The sequence below is a fragment of the Canis lupus genome, chromosome X (genome assembly GCF_003254725.2).
Source record: "Canis lupus dingo isolate Sandy chromosome X, ASM325472v2, whole genome shotgun sequence".
Lineage (NCBI taxonomy): Eukaryota > Metazoa > Chordata > Mammalia > Carnivora > Canidae > Canis > Canis lupus.
Genome location: NC_064281.1, coordinates 16,776,230 through 16,796,134, shown reverse-complemented (window position 1 = coordinate 16,796,134; position 19,905 = coordinate 16,776,230). Strand labels below are relative to the sequence as shown.

At 37.3% G+C, this 19,905-nt stretch overlaps 1 non-coding gene across 1 annotated transcript; it reads right to left on the bottom strand.

Moving 5' to 3' along the window:
* Nucleotides 1-1,438: 1,438 nt before the first annotated feature.
* LOC112655930 (U6 spliceosomal RNA) lies at nucleotides 1,439-1,545 on the bottom strand. Its single transcript, XR_003133965.1, has one exon. It is a non-coding gene; the product is annotated as a U6 spliceosomal RNA (small nuclear RNA).
* Nucleotides 1,546-19,905: the final 18,360 nt, after the last annotated feature.

Below are 19,905 nucleotides of genomic sequence, written 5' to 3'. Positions count from 1 at the left end.
GAATGCGTCCATTTCTTCTAGATTGCCTAATTTATTGGCGTATAGCTGTTCATAATATGTTTTTAAAATCGTTTGTATTTCCTTGGTGTTGGTAGTGATCTCTCCTTTCTCATTCATGATTTTATTAATTTGAGTCTTCTCTCTCTTCTTTTTAATAAGGCTGGCTGATGGTTTATCTATCTTATTAATTCTTTCAAAGAACCAACTCCTGGTTCTGTTGATCTGTTCCACAGTTCTTCTGGTCTCGATTTCGTTGAGTTCTGCTCGAATCTTTATTAATTCCCTTCTTCTCTTGGGTGTAGGATCTATTTGCTGTTTTTTCTCTAGCTCCTTTATGTGTAAGGTTAGCTTTTGTATTTGAGTTCTTTCCAGTTTTTGAATGGATGCTTGTATTGCGATGTATTTCCCCCTTAGGACTGCTTTTGCTGCATCCCAAAGATTTTGAACGGTTGTATCTTCATTCTCATTAGTTTCCATGAATCTTTTTAATTCTTCCTTAATTTCCTGGTTGACCCTTTTATCTTTTAGCAGGATGGTCCTTAACCTCCATGTGTTTGAGGTCCTTCCAAACTTCTTGTTGTGATTTAGTTCTAATTTCAAGGCATTATGGTCCGAGAATATGCAGGGGACAATCCCAATCTTTTGGTATCGGTTCAGACCCGATTTGTGACCCAATATGTGGTCTATTCTGGAGAAAGTTCCATGTGCGCTTGAGAAGAATGTGTATTCAGTTGAGTTTGGATGTAAAGTTCTGTAGATATCTGTGAAATCCATCTGGTCCAGTGTATCATTTAAAGCTCTCGTTTCTTTGGAGATGTTTTGCTTAGAAGACCTATCGAGTATAGAAAGAGCTAGATTGAAGTCACCAAGTATAAGTGTATTATTATCTAAGTATTTCTTCACTTTGGTTAATAATTGATTTATATATTTGGCAGCTCCCACATTCGGAGCATATATATTGAGGATTGTTAAGTCCTCTTGTTGAATAGATCCTTTAAGTATGATATAGTGTCCCTCTTCATCTCTCACTACAGTCTTTGGGGTAAATTTTAGTTTATCTGATATAAGGATGGCTACCCCTGCTTTCTTTTGAGGACCATTCGAATGGTAAATGGTTCTCCAACCTTTTATTTTCAGGCTGTAGGTGTCCTTCTGTCTAAAATGAGTCTCTTGTAGACAGCAAATAGATGGGTCCTGCTTTTTTATCCAGTCTGAAACCCTGCGCCTTTTGATGGGGTCATTAAGCCCGTTCACATTCAGAGTTACTATTGAGAGATATGAGTTTAGTGTCATCATGATATCTATTCAGTCTTTGTTTTTGTGGACTGTTCCACTGAACTTCTTCTTAAAGGGGAATTTTAAGAGGCCCCCTTAAAATTTCTTGCAGAGCTGGTTTGGAGGTCACATATTCTTTTAGTTGCTGCCTGTCTTGGAAGCTAAAAATATGGAACGCTTCACGAATTTGCGTGTCATCCTTGCGCAGGGGCCATGCTAATCTTCTCTGTATCGTTCCAATTTTAGTATATGTGCTGCCGAAGCGAGCACTATTTATTTATTTATTTTAGAGAGATAGCATGAGCAGGGGGAGGGGTGGAAGGAGAGGGAAAGAATTTCAAACAGACTCCACACTCAGCACAGAGCCTGATGTGGCGCTTCATCTCACAACCCCAAGATCAAGACCTGAGCTGAAATCAAGAGCCAGATGCTCAACCAACTGAGGCACCCGAGTGCCTTGTCTGTCTTCCCCCACTCCCCCACTTTATTCTTTTCTTATTTTAGTGTCAGCTGTGCTTTATAGTTAGTGTAGGATCAGACTACCACCAATACATGCCCTGAACTGGTTCAGGTGCCCCGAACTGCTCCATGCCTAATTACCTCCAAGTTTTTCTGAAGTTTTTGGAAATTGCTCATTTCAAGGGGGTATGTGTAAGGATGAATAAATTTTTTTCTTTACCCTTTTAGTTTAGTAGCTGGGGCCCTGCAAATTAAATTGACAAAAGACACACTGACAGGAGGAAAGATCTACAATTTTTATTTGATGTTAATATTTTTACATCATATGGGCGTCTCAAGAAAAGGAAGTGAAAACCCTAAAGAGATAGACCTGGAGGCTTATATACTATTTTAACAAAGGGCCATAAACTTGTGGTGAAGTGTCAAAAGAAAAGTATTTTGACCTTCTAGGGGCAGCAAATTGTGGGAAGGTAAATATATGGGGGAAATTAATGCAAGATAAGTGTTCTTTAAAAGGCTTATTATGCAGATTCCTCTTGATGCTGTCACTGGGATGGTGAATCTAGCATCATCTACAATGATTAAGAGCAGTTCTATCCCTCTTGTTGAGAGAAGGGAGGGGGAATGCCTTCACAAAGAGAAATTTATGCCCTTTATGCCCTGCTTTTAGGCAAATGGGGGAGGGTAAAGAGCTTTTTTCTGTGTCTGCTGTTTCTCAGTTGCCTTCAGCTCAAAGTAATTCTTATGCCAAAGTGGAATATTTTGAGGTACCATATTCTGATCCCTTTCACCCCTCAGTGGCAACCCTTAATCAATAGGAAGCTAGAAGCTAGCAGACAAATGCCCTAGACGCCCTCCTAGGAGGCATTGTGTAAGGTTTTTCATTGAAACCAGTGGAATCTAGCTCCCACTGCCTTCAGCAATGACTTTATATAAAACACCTTTAGAGTGATTCTCACTTTTGTCTTTTCCTTACCAAGTTTCCTGGCTTCATTTTCCATGTAAATTACTGCCTTTAAATTCTCTATTAGCCTTTGTTTTTAGGGAAATCCAAATCAAGACAATCTTCTTGATTTTACTTCTTCTGATCCTGATAATTTTTAAAGATTTTATTTATTTATTCATGATAGACACACACACACACAGAGAGAGAGAGAGAGAGAGAGAGAGAGAGGGAGAGAGAGGCAGAGACACAGGCAGAGGGAGAAGCAGGCTCCATGCAGGGAGCCTGACACGGGACTCGATCTTGGGACTCCAGGATCATGCCCTGTGCCAAAGGGAGGCGCTAAACCACTGAGCCACCCAGGGATCGCCCTGATCCCAATATTTTTACAAGAGTTCTGAACCATTGCTTTCATATAGCACTTGCTACCCTTCAAATAAATCCCTCAATTGTTAGGATCGCCTGATTTAGTAAAAAGCAATAGAGGATACCCAATAAAATTTAAATTTCAGATAAATAAGAGATAATTTGTTAGTATAAATATGTCCCATGCAATGTTTGGGACATAAACTCACATCTTGTCATTTATGAGTATCCATAATTTGGCCCTCATTCTACCAATATAATATTTTCCATTTCTTCCAAAGGCAAGGTCTCCCTTTCAACTTTGAAAGCAAGAGGACTTAATCATTATCACCATTATTGTAATTCTTTTGCTTCTCTGAAGTGTTTCATTGTTTTCAAAGTACTTGCCTATACATTGTTTTATTAGTTTCTTTCAACACCTCTTTGATACAGTTTGAACAGCATTTAAGTTCAAATTTAGAATTTGTGAAAACTGAATAAGAGATATGGACTTGTCTAAAGTCAGTGGGTGGGTTTTGGAGAAGGGAGCTCAAATCCAGGTTATCAATCTCCAAGACAAGTATTCCTTCCATGATATCAGGTCACTTCTTATTCATATTCCTTCATTTTACAGAATAGGAAACTGAGGCACCTAGAAACTAATTGAATGAAGCATGGAACAGTCCTAGTTCTCCACTATTTGCTTGAAGGTCAGCAAGTCATTTACTATGGATGAGATTTCATTTTCTCATCAATAGTATGATGCTCTCAGAGTGGAAAACTTCTGTTTTCTGTAGTTTCTAGCCATCTATAGTTTGCCTAGGCTCACACAGCTAAGTAGTCCAGAACCCATAGCCCACTCACAGCTTGTCAGAGATAGTGTCTCTTAGATAGCTCTGCCCTTCTTCAAACATTTTTCTTACATCTTATAGTTCATTAAGTTCAGCTTTCAGAGAAACCGAAGCATTTAATATTATTTGTTCTTATGAAAAAATGTTCTGTTCTCTGCACATAAATTTAAAAGTGGGGAATTTGAGTGGTTTTTATACTCTAATGGAAACCACATTAAATTAAGTTGCTGTTGGTTTTTGATTAACTTGGGTTTTTTCCCCTTTTCTCTGAGGAAAAATTGATTCTATATCCAGGGTTAAGCAAAGAAAAAATATTTGAAAGTCAAATATTCATTATAAGTTGTGCTTATTTATCTTATTTTTTAAATAAAATTTTAAATAAGTTAACACCAAAGAACAGGACCCATTTTCCTTACCCCGAGCTAACTGATTAAATATTTTCTTAGAATATTAGAAGAAAACCCTTGTAATAGCCAAAGGAAGGAAATGCTATAACATAGTTTTGTTTTCACCATGAATTTAGCTGTCAGCATAAACCTTGCTATATCTTCCTAACTTCCTATTAGAGGGATGTTTAGAAAACATTTAAGAGAATTGGGTTAGGATCTAGACATATATTGATTCAATTGTAGCACTGCCACCTAGCTGTGTGACATTGAGCAAGTTACTGAACCCTGAGGAACCTTAATTTCCTCTTTGTGAGGTTGTATTGAGGATCAAATGACATGGTATGACAGTCCACAGTGAAAGGAGAGAACTTGTGCTGTGCCCACTAGATGCTTCATTAGTGTGTACTCATTCATTGGCATTGGTAGCTAATGTTATTTCAATTATGTAGCAAGCCTTCTATTGAAAAGGCAAATGACAGGGCTTTCCCTGGTTATTTTGAGAGTGGATCATCCTTTGCTTGATGTTGAATGCCTACTACCCCCTTGTATTTGGGAAAACATAGCCTTCAGTGGGCCAGTTACTCCACATTTGCAACCAGATTTAACTTATCATATACAAAAAATGCAACTTGCACAAAAGTATCTTTTTCCATGTTCAAGTTCTCTCAGTTCTCTGGGTTCTTTGCTTGCAGCTTCCTTGGGCCAGCTTTCTGCTCACTGACAAGTATGCTGGGCTGCCTATTAAAGGAATCCTTGTTACAATTCATCCAGATCCAGACATTTGAGGTTCCCTTCCCCAGTGAACCTTTCTTTCTTCACCGGGGCATTACCATTTTCCTTTCCTCTTTCCCCTGAAGATCAACAGAAATAACCAAGGAGGAAAAATCCACTTCACTATAAATGAGAATGCCAGTTCTGCCAGGAATATAAAATTATATCCTTGTTTTTCTGAGTGTATTTTCTCAGTTTCATTTTATAACCAAGCATCTCACAGAGCCTCTCAACCCCTTTGGCAACTTTTTACTCTAGACAAAGATATGTTCCTCCATACAAGAACTAGAGTCATTCTTAGCAAACAGAGACATCCAACCATCACCATAAGCTAAATAGCTAGCTCATTTTTCCCTCTGGATCCAAAAATATAAGTCACAAGTATGGAATTATAAGATGAAAGGGGCTCTACATTTCTAAAACTCTGACTTCATAGTCCTTGATATAACCTGTTTAATAGTCATTTTGCCAAGCATTTCAACCCCTATCTGAACATTTCTGATTACTTTCTCTGGTTACTCATAAGAGACGTTTGATTAATATTGCTGATTGCTGTTTGGTGAGTGGATGAACAAATAGGTTGCCCAAGGGCAGCTTCCTCTTATACCAAGTGACTTGCAATGTTGTTTGTTCCAAGGTAGTACAGACTAAGATACTTGAAGAGTATTATTTCCCTGTTGACCCCCTTACATACAGGCACCTCTTGGCCTGTGTATGAGAATATATGCACATACAAACACACAGAGTAACCTGCAAGAACACCATGAACAAAAACAAATCTTTTGGGGAATGTCTTCACATTTTTTTAAAAAATAAAATACTATAAGAAGTAAAAAATGGATTGAAACTTTTCTCTGTTCAAGAGCTTTCAGGCAGTTATACCTAATAGAAAAAAAATATGAGGCTATAAATCCACTAGGTCATTAAAAAATGAGGAAAAAAATGTGAACAAACCCCTTTTTGAAAGTCAATCCTGTTACCTCTGATTGAGAAAATGGTCCTCCTAGAAGAAAGTGAAAGTGAATATATTTTGTTCAGCCAAGGGCCATCACACATCAAATGATCATCTTGTCAAAACCTAATTCATTTTTTGAGAGAAAGCAAGCATCTGTGGCCCAGACATCTTTTTTCCCTTTCTGATGGATTGGCCTTACATGCCTATGAATAATCAATTTTTACCAGGGCATTTCCAGATCTGTTACTAAGACAACGTAGTTAAAGATGTACAATGATTTTTTATAAATCATTCTTCAATTGTGGAATAAGTTAACATGTAAATGTCAATTCATTATGAATAGGCAAAAGCTATTGCTAGGATGGTGTCAGAAGGACATTGGAGAAAGCGAACTACCTAGTACAATGGTTTTTGAACTTTTTTAAACTGAGAAATCTCTGTACTTAAAGCATTTAAAAGAGTGTTTTCTGGGATTAAACTGGTGTGGGAGGGGGTAAGTGAAATAGGCAAGACGTGGATAGAGATAGAAGTGACTTCGTGGCCTCTCTCTTCTTTTCCCCCACTCATTCCCAAGTCCTTCAAACAATTTAGAGCATCTTGAGAGGATATTGAAGATTCCTTGGAACATAATTTGAAAATCAATGGCAGAGTGTAAAATAGATGGACTGTAGCAATTGATGAAGTCTTATTTTAATTCTGGCTCCTGAATATTAGCTGTTTGAATCTACAAATTTCCAGGACTCTGAACTTTTTCGAATCTACAGAGTGGAGATGGTACTACAACTGGGGTAAATTAGACGGCATATATAAGAAAGTTATGCCTGGCATATAACAGTTACTCAGTGAATAGCAGCTATTGTTATTATCTAAGGGAAATAAGTGTTTAGTGAATAATAAGCTCTTCCTGGAGGTTTCTGAAAAATCACATCACTCAAACCCATGGTTTACTTTGTATGTGGTAATGACCAAATTTAGGATGGAGAAGGATCCATTGTCTGGTTTGGACAAAGAACTGCCAGGGTGTGGCCGTGAGGGGTCTTAACATCAAGGCCCAGTCTCAGGCCATCAGGTTAGGGGAGCTGATAATGAAAAGGGCCTCTGGGAAAGGAGTCCCTACAAAGCGATTTTTGCCATCTTTGTACACTCAGTATGTAACCGAACTCAAGAGGTGATTCACTGCTTGAGGTGTACCAAATTGAACACAATCCAAGGAACTGCTGAAAAGCAAAGAGCTTATTATTGTTACAAGTAAGGAGACAGGGGCAGCACAGGTGGCTCAACGGTTTAGTGCTGCCCTCAGCCCAGGGCATGATCCTGGAGACCTGGGATGGAGTCCCACATTAGGCTCCTGCATGGAGCATGCTTCTCCCTCTGCCTGTGTCTCTGCCTCTCTCTCTCTCTCTCTCTCTCATGAATAAATAAATAAATAAAATATTTATATTAAAAAAAGTAAAAGGGGATCCCTGGGTGGCTCAGAGGTTTGGTACCTGCCTCCGGCCCAGGACACAATCCTGGAGACCCGGGATCGAGACCCATGTCGGGCTTCTTGCATGGAGCCTGCTTCTCCCTCTGCCTGTCTCTCTCTCTCTCTCTCTCTCTCTCTCTCTCTTTCATGAATAAATGAATAAAATCTTAAAAAAAAAAAAAACAAGGAGACAGGGAGATAGCTCTCAAAGCGCTGTATCTCCATGATACAGGAAAATTATTTAGTATATTAGAGGGCAAGGCAGGGAGTTTGCATAAGCACTTTAGTTCAATTGTCCCTGCCTAGCCTGTCAACATCCTAGTGCATACATCATATGTTGAAAAAATGGGAGAAAACTCTACACACAGGAGGAGATCTTAGTATTATAATGAGCTAACGGTGACTTGAGGACAAGTCAGAAGGGCTTTTGCACAGGTCATCAGTTCTAATCCAGCTCAAACTGGCTCACACAAGGGGCTATCAGGGGAGACACACCTAGCAAGGGGCTATCAGGTGAAAGACCTAGTTGGGCATCAATTTGGCTGGAACTGTTGATTCTGCATAACAAAATACATTCCTTACCTGTTTTGTCCTTTCCCCTCTTCTCTTCTACTGATAGCTTTTAGCCCTCTTTATTTGAGTAACTTCCCATTACATGCTAGCCAACAAGTGGAGCTTAGTAGGTTTAACATGCTGAGGACCTCTATAAACTCAGTGAAGAATTGATTCAGGCTCCTGTCTTCATTAATCTCTTTCCCCTGAATCTGTCTAAACACTTCCTCTAGCTTTGAAAGGGCATAAAGTAGCTGGACTTCATCAAAGCGACACTTCTGTCATCTCCTGAGGATGGAGGGATTGGGAATTAATTGATAAAAAGAAGGTAAAGAAATTAAAAGTTAAATAAGATTCAGGAAATTTGGGATATGCCTACAAAATGCTAAATCTTTACTCTTACCTTCTTCATGTATTTTCCTGCACCCTCACTCCCAAAACAGAGCAGGGGTGAAATGGGGTATAGCATCTCATTCTTTCATCAGAGAGTGGTGGTACAGTTTAGGAGCCGAGTAGATTGCCACTCTGGAAAGTTTTTGTCTGTTTCCTGAAAAATTGACCCTGTGACAAGACTGACACCTACTTCAAAAAGGAAGGACTGACCCACTTTGGAAGCCCCCAATAAAATTTGAAGCTCAGTAGAGGTCCAAATCCTTCTAGTGCTGTCCAATAGGACTTTCTGGGAAGATAGAAATGTTCTATTCTGTGCTTTCTAATACTGTACCCACTAGCTAAAGTGGCTATTGAACACTTGAACTGTGACTAGTAGGACTGAAAAAATAAATGTTTGATTTTATTTACTTTTAATGAATTTAAAATTAAAAAGATCCACATGTGGCTAGTGGCTACTGTATTGGGTGGCACAGGTTAGACACCCCACCCTTACTCATCTTGTGTTTTCAGTGGTCACCACCTAAGGTTTTATAAACTATCAAGACATGATGATTCCAATGGTGTCATATCATGTCCTTTTGGAACATTCTTTAAAGGAAGTTAAAGTTGCTAAAGAAAGTTTATTCATTTTACAAATGGTTGGTATTCCACACACCACTTATAATTAATTCAAAACTACAAGTTCAAAACTACTAAGATGCTGATGTGCTGAGTTTTAGGGCAAGGTGTTTAACCTCACTGGACTTTTGATTCCTCAACTGTAAAATAAGAAATTTATACCAAGTGAATCTGACATCCTTTACTAGCTTTTAGAAGATGTGATTTGAAATTTGAAATGACTGCTATGATGGTGAAAAATTACATATGTTCAAAGAAATAAAATTATGGAGGTGGCTGATCTTTCTGATAAGGCTATTACAAATTTAGTAATAATCATGAATCCAATATAATTACAGGAAGCAATAGTAAGACATCATAGTAAAGTATGAGATAAGTCTGAAGGATCTAGCTTTGAGGCAGAAAGTCTGAGAAGGAGGATTTCCTCAGACTGCTCACTATTCTCACTATCCATTATACAAAAAGACCATTTCCATTTGTCAATTGTAACAAAGCTCATAAGTTTAACTTTGCAGTTCGTTGTAAACACTAAAAGATGAACTACTTTGAATTTGTTCACATAACCCTTCAATAACTTTTAGAAACCACTGCAAAGCAAGAGCTGATCATCAAAGAAATCATTTCCCTGCTATCATTGAACATCACCCAGAATCAACACAGATACATTACGAGCCCAAGTCATTAGACAGTTGGAGCCGAAACTCTTTGGGGGGAAAATGTTGCTTTTACAAAGGGCACCCCAAAGTGATAAATGAAACGTTTCTATCACCAAAATTTCGGGTGCACGAAAGACCAACTGCAAACATTGGCCACACTTGCCCTAGGAAAGAACAAATTCTGGCAACCTGTGGTAAATGTATTGCTTATGAAGAGAATCCTACAATCTGGATGGAAGCATTTTGAGAAAATCCTGCCCACAACCTGAACCTAGAACTCACCAGAAATCCATCAGTTCTAAATAATAATGATAATGATAACAATTAATGATTATATAGCACTTACTGTTGATAAAGGATAGTTGGAAGAAAGGCAGGCAGGAACAAGCCCCTGCCCTAAAAGGATTTTACACTACCCTGGAAGGAGCCCGCCATCCTTTCCCAGGTGATACATAGATGACAGAAACCTGATCGGTTGAACAGGCTCAGGGAGGGTTAATCAGATTAAAACAGCCCGCCAACAAGCTCCTAAAACCCATTAGACTTAAAAACTCCAGTAACAGCCCTCTTGAGTCCCCTTCCTCTTCAAGAGCTTTGTACTACCACTTTGCTACCTCTCAGTAAACTTAGTTTGCTGCCCACCACTCTTCATCTGTCTACCTCTTCATTCTTTGAAGCAGTGTGACCAAGAGCCACGGGCACCAAAGAAAAAATCCTATAACACTATGACCAGACCCTGATCTTAGTGTTTGGTAAGTAAGTGTTGGAGAAAGCCTGAGTCTTCATGAAAGGCATGAGTTTGGCCCATTCACACTCAGCACAGAGTACTTAGCCAATAGTACACTGAACTGCCTAATCAAAATACTTAAAACTTCTGAATAGATGGAATGCTATAGCAACAGAATTTGTTTAAATTATTTTATAAATTATAGTGGAAATTACCTAGGGATCAAAAAGCTATCAACATTAAAGTAGAGTTTTCCTTCTCTTATCTGGAGGAAATAGGCTCAAATAATTGGGGGAAAGTATGATCATGTCTGTCATAGTCTATAAGGACCCCAGTGCAGGCAAGTAAAAGAATCAGCATTCCTTGAAGCATTTCAGACTGGTGAGCCCATCCCACAAGAATTTCACACCTCAGTACCTCTTCCTGATAACTTAAAATAGATTGGCTTTCTTGCTGTTCTGACTTCCCCTTTTTCAATCACTTGTTCTTTCTGACTAACCTTAAAGAATGTCAAAAAACAAAAACCTGTCACCTGCATCTTTCCTCTCAACAGGACCTCTTCTAGAAGACATTTCTTTAAATTCTCATCTTGCTTTCTCCTTTCACTTTTGCCTTGCTTAGTGCCTTTTTATAATCAAAAACATATTTCTTGAATTATATAAAAGTTATATTGTAAAATCCATTGTATAAACCTCCTCAGAATTAAGAAATTAAGGCTTATTGTCTGGAAAATTGGGATTTGAATTTACTAACGGATAACCTTGGCAAATCATTTAATGCTTTTTATGTTACCATTTCTTATTTTCAGTGAAGGTGGGTAGTAAAATCAACCTCATGTACAATGGTGCCTTCAATTCACAAAAACTGCTAAATATTCAGGAATTATGTGAGTTGATTATCAAACATAGCCATTATTAAAAATTAAATTATGTAAACTTACATTAAAACAAAAATAATAAATACCCTAAACTCATCATTTCCTAAATATCTTATTATATTTTATTATTGTCTGTGTTCATGAGATTATTTTTATCTACTGTATCAGCATGGTGGCAATACTATATAATAGTGTGCTACTTTACATCTCTTCTAGAGCCCACCTTACCAGCCCCCTACCCCCACCAAGTTCAATGAAGTCAGATTGGTAGCTGGAAATCAACCAAAGTTGAAGTGTTTGCATCATGGAAATCATGGTGTTTTTTTTTTTTTTTATCCCCTGGGATAGTTGTTGTTAATCATTTATCTGTGCCTCACTGCTCATGTATGTGATGGTAGGAATTAATATGAAATAATATGTAATCTGTGCTTAAGTGTGTGGCTCATAATATGTACTCAGTAAATGGTGGTTATTCTCATTAGTATTGTTAATTATTTTCATTTGATCAATATGTGAATCAGTTCTCTATTATCTAATTCAGTGCACTGAAAGATTTCTTACAGTATATAAAAATGTGATACTATGATGTTTCCATAATAATATAGATCTCAACTCACTTAAACATAATAGCCTTTGTTATTTATGGTAATTTACGGTACTAACTTTGAATAATGATATGCATTTTAAGGAACTGTAAATTTTTTTTCTAGTTCTAATATAAACTACTCATTTGCCAGAGAAGGAAATAAAAGGTCTCAAAAACCTAGTGTTTTGCCCAAGGTCCAACAGGCATCTAGTAGTAAAACTGGTAGTAATATATGTTATCTGAATATATGTATCTTATAAACTTTTTTGACACCTTTTATAAGTGGATGAATTATTTATTAAGAGTGTAAATCAAGGATGGTTTCCATTTTTGGTATTTACTATATCCTTGTTGAAAATGGGGGCAACATACATAATAGAAGTTGAACCATAGAAAATTACTATTTTCATAAATAAAAAATGGTCAAATGTTGGCAATGTTAATATTGTTCCACCTAATATCTTATTTAACCTAAGCAAAAATTCAAATTACGGTGATCTTTACTTTTCTTTCCCACTCCTGTCTTGCAAACATAATTTAATTAAGATTAATTTAATCACATACATATGAGTGACAGATGTTTAAATGAGAGTTTCTGGAATTACTTGGCTAGAAGAATTTTATGGTTTCTATGCTAAAGAATGATACTATGCTACCATTGTACTTTAAAACGTTGTGAAACAAAAAAAATATTCTCAGGCTTTAAGATGAAGAACAGATAGTTGATATGTTTGTGTGGATTTTGTGTCATTTTCTGGTTTGGGTTTAAGACCAAAGAATGGCTAAATTATATGTATTTAGCCTAGGCTATAAAAACACTCACCACATAAGCATTAGCTTAGAAAACCCTAAATTGCTTTAAAAAAAATGGTCAAGCCAAAATAGAAGAAAATCTGTGGTTTTGTGCCCAATGTACAATTATACAATTACAGAATTTATATGCTTGCAGTTGGATTTACAAAACCTCCTTAATGTACTAAAGTGTGGTCTAATTGCTTACTAATAAAAGGGGGAAAATGCTCTCTAATTAGATAAATACCTTTTATAGCAATCTTAGTAAACACACTGTTTGCCAGGGGGTAGCAAATAGTTGGGAATGTGTGCTCAATACTTCTTTTCACCCTGTTGCTCCTGGGGGAGTAGAGTCAGCCTGGAATGCAGGGCCCTTGCCCAGAGTGGCCACAGCATTCCCAGCCAACAGCCTTAATCAGCAACTCCTTTAGTCAACAGCATTCAAGAGATGAAAGGAGGCAATGGTTTCAAATTTTTTTCCCCAGATAACTGAAGTCAAATAGTAATTGACTATTGTTTGTTTTTCTAATGTGCCCTCTGGGAATAACCTCAGGGTCAAAATAGTTCTCTGAGTCCCTAAGTCTTCCCCCAGACAGAAAGTAGTATGTTTTTATTTTCATTGCTGCAGATCCTACTTTGTTTTTGCCTGTGTGTTTTGTTGTTTTACTTTGAGTTAAGGGCTCTTATTGTGAAAAGCTTAAGAAAACAGCTGTCCTGTCTTTAGTAGACTGAATTGCAGAACACTATTGCAAAACACTTATGGTCGTGATAGCCATAAGGCCTGAGTTCTAGTGGAGGATCTGTTCCTAATTCATTACAAAACCTCGACCACATCACTTTAATTCAGTGTACATCAGTGTTCCCATCTGTAAAATAAGATGTTGGCCTGGAGAGTATTCTCTTAAATTCTCAATAGCTCTCTATTAAACTGTAAAGCTGTGATTCTAAGGGAGAAAATATTGTCCCAGAGGCATCCTGTATTCAGAGAATTTTTTCTGATGCCTTCAGAGAGCATCAGTCTCTTTCTTTTTCCTACCCTGGGCACACCCTTATTGCTTTACTTATCCTACAAAACTAACTCTCTTACCAGGGATATGAGAACCTTCAAGTTAGAAACTGTAACTTTGTCAACTCTGCTGGGGAGGTGGAGGAGACAGCATAAAACCGTAGGCATGTTTGTGGAAAGAGAGATGGGGCTGTGAGGCAAGAGTAACAAAAGCATGAGGAAACAGGAACAAGGAAAGGAGCACACATATATAGTACATTGGGTTTAAGAGATTAACTGTGTTGGGTGTGTTGGGCTATGCTTAGGTGATAAATTGCGGAAACAGTATCAAGAGGGAAGCAACTCAGCAGAAGTCAGAGAATTCAGAGATTAGAGACTTGTTTCTTAGGAGAAGAGTAATAGTTCCTTAAAACACAATAACAGGGGATCCCTGGGTGGCTCAGCAGTGTGGTGCCTGCCTTTGGCCAAGGGCGCGATCCTGGAGTCCCAGGATTGAGTCCCGCGTTGGGCTCCTGGCATGGAGCCTGCTTGTCCCTCTGCCTGTGTCTCTGCCTCTCTCTCTCTCTCTCTCTGTGTGTGTCTATCATAGATAAAAAAACACAATAACAACAAAACCTAAAACAAAGAGCAAATCAAAACCAAACCTGCAATTTTTCTTATTATAAAAATAATCCATGCTTACTATAGAAAATTTGGAAAATTAAGTGAATTTTTTGTATAGGTAAGATGATATTTCATATCTTGAATTTTCACCTAAAAAGACATAAAATAAATTCTATTTCATGAATGCATCATAATTTACTTAAGGATTCCCCTACTTTTGCCTATTATAATTTATCTGTATTATAGCCTCATGATGAAACATTATTATGTAATAGATTTCCCCCATTTTTGGATAATATTCTGAGAAGGGTTTTCTGAAAGAGGCATTGCTAGGAATAAAGATATAAATATTTAAGGAATAAAAATATAAACATAAAAATATAAATGCATATAAACATTCATATGTATTACTAAGTTGCTTCCACTCTCACCAGAAGGGACTGTATGTATGGAAATGAGAGCTGTCCAAGGTTGGAATGTTCTATCATATGTAACTGAATTATTTTGGCCCCTATTGTAGAGAAGTCTTCTGTGAGGGGAAGCTGGACTGAATGACTCAAGAGGTTCCTGCCAACTACAAGAGTCACTGATTAAAACTTAACTGAGCTTTTGTCCGAGAAATGGCTTTCCAGTAATCAACTCCCCAAGAAGTTAAGAGCCCAGCTTACTTCAAGTGCATGCTAGCTACTTTGTCCTCAAAGAGCTAATTGTCCAGCAGATAGACAAGTATTAAAATAGGTAACTTCAATATAATTAGGTAAATGATAATGTTTGGGACATTTCCAGGATGTTATAGGATCTCAGAGGAGTGGCCCTTAACCAAATAAAGGCAGGAAAACATTGTAGACAAAGGCAGCAACATTATCAAAGGTATGAAATATGAAGCATGAATTGGATATATTGTGTGTATGTGTCTATAAGCCATTAAGTCTTACTAAAGAATAAAGTATGAAGTAGGAGGTGGTGTAAGCTAGCAGAATAGTCAGAAGCTAGTCATGGCAGTTTTTATATGCTATACTGAGAAGCTGAAATGTTTTAAGAAATGGAGAAGCTGAAATGTTTTAAGAAATGGAGAAAGGTATTAGAGAAAAAGTGATGCAGTCAGATATTATGATAGAATTTCTGACTGTGGTAGATGAATTAATTAATTTTTAATGAGGCAAGACTAGAAGCAAGGAAATCTGTTGGAAAGCTCTTACAGTATCCAACTGAGAAATGGTAAAGACTTAAACCAGGGCAGTGGCAGTATGAAGGGATGGAAGGGGAAAGGAAAGGCTCAAAATTATGCTGGATGTTAATTTGGCAGGAGTTGATAATTTATTGAATTTGAGGGCTAATTGGGAGAAAACTGCATAAAAAACAAGGTAATTAGGGTTGCCAAGAATTAGTGCTCTATGAGTTAACTATAGAAGAGAGGTTCAGGGTAACATAATAGAGGAATGTCTATTGGTTTTGGCAACATGGGTGTCACTGATGACTTTTGTATAATTCATTTCAGAGGAGTAGTGATGAAGCAGTAGGGTAAAGAGTGAATTGCGGGTGAGGAAATGTACATAGTGAGTGTATAGTAATCTTTCAATAACTTGGTTCAGAAGACCAGAGAAAATTAATATAGTTATCAGAGAGGGAACCTGAGATCAGCACAATTTTTTTAAGTTTGGAGGAACCCAAGCTTCTTTATAGGTAGCAGAGAAAGAGACACCAGAGAAGGAGAAATTAAAGGTATAAGACCAAAAAATAAATTATTAAACAAGACATTGGAGTAAATAGAAGAAAGTAAAATGAGAAGTAGATATGGAGACACTGACTTTGAATGGAAAGGGAGAGTTTCATCACCTAAAACTGAATGGGAAGAGGGAAAGAAGGATGTGGAAGTAAGTCTGTCAGTGGGGTCAGAAAGATAGTTTTTTTTTTTTTCTAAAGGATGCAGAGTGTTCCAGAGACAATAGTATATGCAAAGACCTTGAGTGTGAGAGGGAGAGAGTGTGATAATGTCTGAATAACTTCAGTGGGACTGGAACATAAATTAAGGGGAGAGGCAAAAGGAGGGATTAAAAATAAGGCCAAGATGGTATCTGGGTGGTTCCTTGTAAGCCACATTAATGGATTTGGGCTTTATTGAGGGTAGAAAAAAGTTTATGAACGTTTGGGAATGGCATGATCAAGATTGTATTTGGAAGCATCACTCTGACTACAATGTGAAGAATGAGTGGGAGAAATAAGATGTATGACAGGGAAAACAATATGGAGGTTGCTGGAATAGCCCTAGTGATAAAGATAGTGACTGGACTAATGTATTGCCTGTGAAGTAGAGAGAAGTGAATAGATTTGAAAGATTTTTAGGAAGTAAGAATTGACAGAACAAGTTGACAGGTGGGATGTGGAGGTGAAAAAGAGAGAAAAGTCAAGAATAAATGCCAAGGTTTCTACTTTAGGCAACTGAGAGGATGGTAGCACCATTTATTTGAGACTGAGAACTCCAGGAGAAAAGTAGATTTAAGGGTCTATTGATGAGTTCAATTATGGACATATTGAGCTTGAGTTGCCTGTGAGACATAATATACTAATTCATTTATTCATTCACTCAACAAATATCTACGGAGTGTGTACTTTATGTCAGGCCCTATATTATATCCTGGAAATAAAGTAATAAATACAATGTAGCTTAAATTCAAGTAGAGTGTGTTGATATTTTCATGAAGCTAAGGAGAGAGTTTAACGCTAAGAATTTAAGCTAAGTTTAATGCTAGGTCAGGAATCACCAGAGCATGAAATCATACAGAGTCTTAAGAATACTTCGGTATTTGTGGGTGCAGGTTGAAGCAAAGGTACCAAAAAGAAGACTGAGACATAGAGGCCAAAGGTAGGAAAGAATCAGGCCAGAGGTAGAAATCAGGTATCACAGAAGCCAAGAGATAAGAGTGATTCAAGAATAGAGTGATGAATGTTCCTGACATATTAGAAGAGAAAGTTACTGTCCATTGTATTTAGTGACAAAGTAGACATTGGTGAGGTATGTGGGAATAATATTAGAATGGTATGGGCACAAACCAATTGCAGTGAGTTTATGAATGAATTGGATAGGAAATATAGATGGGTTTTGTGGATAAAATTTTAACTATAAGAGGGAAAAGAAGTTTGGATAGCAGCTGAAGAGGAATATGCATAGCCAGAGTTAAGCAAACTGCAATATTGAAGACACAGTGCTTCAGACTGGCAAGCCTGCCCAAAACTTTTGAACCCAACTACAACGAGTTAGGATTTAACTACAAAATTAGAGGAAAGAGCCTACAAGGATTACTTTCACTTCTGACACCAACTATAAGTCTGGAAACTCTGAGTTTCCCCCAAATCAACCTCAGTTTCAATAACTCACCAGAAAGACTCACAGAACTCACTGAAACCTATTATACTCATAGTTACGGTTTGTTACAAGAAAAGGTGATAAATTACAGTCAAAACAAAAGATATAGAGGGCAGAGTTTGAGAGGATTCAAAATGTGGTTTACATTGTCTTTAGGATGCATTACCCTCCCAGTATTGATGTATGAAAATATGCACATAGTATTACCCACCTGAGAAGCTCACCCAACCTGTGGTGTCCAGAGTTTTTACTGGGGCTTTATTTATGTAGATGCTATTGGTTGGGTAATTTTCCATGCAATTAAACTCTATCTCTACCTCCCCCCTCCCTGAAGATGGGGCTGAAATCACATGGTCCTAGGGAACCCCCTTAAATAGCAATGACACTCTTATCACTTGGGAAATTCCAAAGGTTAAAAGGTTACCTCCAAGAAGCCAAGGATAAAGGCCATAATCCTCTTTGGAAAGACCAAATTCTTCACTATACACTGATTTTGAGTGAGGATTTTGTTTATTTAGTCTTGTTTGGATTAAGTAAGCTTGGGCATGTTCAAAAGCTAGTTGGTAATGGAAAGCTTCAAGGCTGGAGATAGAGAGCAGAGTTAAGACAGCCAGATTCTTGAGAAGGTAGAGTAGGGATGGGTCCAGACAACAGAGGAACAAAGGCATTCGCCTCCCTCAACATAACAAGGAAAAATGAAAGGGTAAGAACTTATTTGATGATAGGACATATAAGAAAGTCTTTACTAATGGCCTCTAATTTCTCTGTGAAGTAGAAAACAAAATCATTTTCTAAGAATCATGGCCTAGGAGAGAGGAATATAAGCAGAATGGACAATGTTGGAAATAATGTCCATGGACCAGGAAAACCCAGCAAGCTGAGAGGCCTGAGCTAAGGGTCTATTTGATATTTTATTTATGTCTTTATTTCCAGTATAGTTGACATACAGTGTTATATTAATGTTAGGTGTACAATATAGTGATTTAACAATTCTATACATTACTCAATGCTCATCATGATAAGTGTACTCTTAATCCTCTTCACCTATTTTACTTCTCTTCCCACCTAACTTCCCTCTGGCAACTATCAGTTTGTTCTCTATACACAAGAATCTATTTTTTTTGTTTGTCTCTTTTTCCTTTGTTCATTTGTTTTTAAATTCCACACGAGTGAAATGATATATTTGTATTTCTCTGATTGATTTATTTTACTTAGTATTACACTCTAGATTCATCCATGTTGTTGCAAATGCCAAGATTTAATTCTTTCTTATGGCTGAGTAGCATTTTATTGTATGTATATATCACATCTTTATCTATTCATCTATCAAAGGACACTTGGGTTGCTTCCATATCTTGCTATCATAAATAATACTGCAAGAAACATAGGAGTGCATATATCTTTTTGAATTAGTGTTTTCATGTTCATTGGGTACCCAGTAGTGGAATTACTGGCTCCTATGGTAATTCTATTTTTAATTTTTTAAGGAGCCTCCATACAATGGCTATATCAGTTTGCATTCAAATCAACAGTGCATGCACAAGGGTTCCCTTTTCTCCACATACTCACCAACACTTGTTTCTTGTGGTTTTGAGTTTAGCCATTCTCACACGTGTGAGGTAATAGCTCATTGTAGTTTTGATTTGTATTTTCCTGATGATGAATGATGTTGAGCATCTTTTCATGTGTCTGTTGGCCATATGTATGTCTTCTTTGGAGAAAATTCTGTTTATGTCTTCTGCCCATGTAAAAAATTGGATTATTTTGGGGGTTTTTTGAGTTGAGTTGTATAATTTTGTTATAAATATTGGATACTAACCCTTTATTGGATATGTCATTTGCAAATATCTTCTCTCATTTGATGAGTTATCTTTTTATTTTACTGATGGTTTCCATCACTGTTCAAAAGCTTTTTATTTTGCTGAGGTCCCAATTATTTAATTTTCTTTTGTTTCCCTTGATATTTGTATGTTGAAAACCAGGAATTTATGTGGTGCCAATCTGCATGGTTTCATGATAAATACAGTGATGATACAGTTCAGGCTTCGAGGATTTTGGGGAGAGATTCAGAAATGAAATCACTGTGCCCAATTATGGGACAAGAATGCAGTTTCTAGTAAAGCAAAGAGGTGACAAGTTAAAGGCTACTGGGTGCCTCCAAAGGTTACATCTAAATGATTTGGAAGGAATGGTTTCAGTTGGGGCAGCAAAGGAAGAACAGAACAATATGCCTAAAGAAGTATACATGAGAATAAAGCTAGAGAGATTTGCATCTGGT